The 2,407-nt window shown below is 27.9% G+C and overlaps 1 long non-coding RNA gene across 1 annotated transcript; it reads left to right on the plus strand.

Moving 5' to 3' along the window:
- Positions 1-1,160: 1,160 nt before the first annotated feature.
- On the plus strand, positions 1,161-1,993 carry LOC113364058. Its single transcript, XR_003366015.1, has 3 exons — positions 1,161-1,293; positions 1,407-1,572; positions 1,656-1,993. It is a non-coding gene; the product is annotated as an uncharacterized LOC113364058 (long non-coding RNA).
- The last annotated feature ends 414 nt before the right edge of the window (positions 1,994-2,407 follow it).

Here is a 2,407-nt window from a genome sequence, read left to right on the forward strand (position 1 = left end):
GGTCAATATAATAAAACGAAAATTTGTCCGAGCAATAGCTTTACAGAATAGTAAAAATAAGCACCATCAAACGACATTGACAAGACATATTGACAAGAGCCTAAAATAATATCCATTATTATTGATTACGGTTTGCTTATAAATAAATAAATAAATAAACTAGTTGGTATTGGTATTTAGCCTTAAGGCAAGTTACATGAACTTCCCGATATATGTAAATAATCGACTTAATCAATAAAAAATAATATAATTTATGAGTGGATTTATTACACATAATTGAAAACGAACGAACACGTTAACTCGGAGTATTTTCAAAAAGCAACTTTTTAAAAATCAACAATTATTATATTTGAACCAGTTTCCGTAGGATTTTAATGGTTTAGTATGATTATTAAGACGATTCGATGAAAACTTTTACAATATTTCTGTGTAGCTGTTGTATATTATTGATCATTAAGTAATTCATTTTGATCGGTCCTTTTAAGTTTAACATTTTATTGTATAAATGGTTCTACACAATCTCTGTGTAGCTGTTATATATTATTGATCATTAAGTAATTCATATTGATCGTTCCTTTTGATTTTAACATTTTATTGTAAATGCTTCTACACAATCTCTGTCTAGTTGTTATATATTATTGATCATTAAGTAATTCATGTTGATCGTTCCTTGTAAATTTATCATACCAATGTGAATACTTTTTTTAGTTACTTATAATTGTAAAATTATAATACTTATTATTGTGTATATATTGATTTTTACATTTACAAAAATTTTAATTGTTATGTAAAAATGTTTGTGATATATTTGAAAATATATTTTGTACTTCGTATGTTTTTTTTCTCATTTTCAATATAAGAAATTATTTAGGTTTTCTTATTTTGAATTACGTATGCGAACCATATCTAGGAATAATACCAGCGGTTGATTTATATACTGAACAAGTGCTGCCTCCTTCAGATCGCTAAAAATATTAAAATGGAGGTAATGTCAAATGGCCTGAGATAGCGGTCTATTTATGTTTACTTATCTATGGCCGCTGCGCTCTCTCGTTATTGACAGGTGTGCCGATACCCTTACGTTTGCTGTTCGCTCTACTGTTATTAGCATTCTTTATCTATGTGCGTATGTCGTTGATGGTTCTCGCATCTCGCATTAGATTCAACAAGTGTGTTCTGATGATAGGTAAAAGAAGAGTATTTAGAGGTTTTCAGTCCGATTTTGTTTCAATTCAGTGATTTAGTGCACAATTAATAATCTACATTGGCGATGACATTATTTGCAAGCTTTTGGTTAGTACTTTGATGGATTGATAATTTTGCTTATTTATTTAGTACATGACCAAAGCGAAGATTGATTTGGTGTGAGAAATAATCGTTAATAACGTTCGTTTTTATATTTATAGTTATATGTATTGCTGTGAATTTGTTGCTTTGATTTGATGTAAAACTTAATGTTCGTCGTATTTGGGATTATAAAGTGCGTTGACAATTTGATGATTGTTGATATCGTTTCGAGAAATAGGTTATGGCTAATACATATACTACAGTTCCAAATATTTTCTTTTATGGGTACTTATTTTTCTTTTTTTTGAGCTATATAAAAATAATATTTTTATATCTATATGAATTACTATAGTATTTTATAATTTCAGATGACGGTGAAGAAACTCTATTCTACATGATGGAGGCCCATGTAAATGTTTTATTGTACAAAACCATCCTATATTTAATAACTACATGAGGTAACTTGAGTAAGAATTTGTGGATGTAAGTACTTGCATGTTTTTTATCGCAATGGATATATTCCTGATTTGTATGATTAAATGTCCACGAAACACTTTAAGGTACATGTAAATCGTAATACATTATTGAAATCTTAGCCATTTGATCTACTATTAAAGCTGGATTCTGCAAGTTTATGAAACATGCATCTTTATTTACTAATTTCTGTCAGTAATTGTTGTCTGTTTTAATATGAATTCAGCAGTTAATTTACGATGTACATATTTTGCTATTGCCAACAAATATGGTTGATATTCGACACTTTCCATCCTGCTATCTATGATTTAAATGGTTAAATTTAATATTAATTTGTCATGGAAAAGACATATTCTTTGTTGATTTAATACTCCTTTTTTATCTTATGTATATTACTTCTTTTCAATCTGTTTAATTTTTTTCATATAGAATCACCATCATTCTTACTGTATGGCAACTGTGTGTTTATCCCCTTAAAATTAACAAAAACTCACTTATTATTTATTTATTTTTTGTTTTTTCAACGGCCGAGGCAATAATACAATATAGTTACATTTTGAAGTTAACAAATTACAAACTAAAGAGATAATATCTCAAATGGCAAATCAGGCAAACATGAATAACTTTTAATAAGTTGTCAAAACTA

The sequence above is a fragment of the Ctenocephalides felis genome, unplaced genomic scaffold, assembly GCF_003426905.1.
Source record: "Ctenocephalides felis isolate EL2017-DRISC unplaced genomic scaffold, ASM342690v1 CF-g0.4_SCAFFOLD_00845, whole genome shotgun sequence".
Lineage (NCBI taxonomy): Eukaryota > Metazoa > Arthropoda > Insecta > Siphonaptera > Pulicidae > Ctenocephalides > Ctenocephalides felis.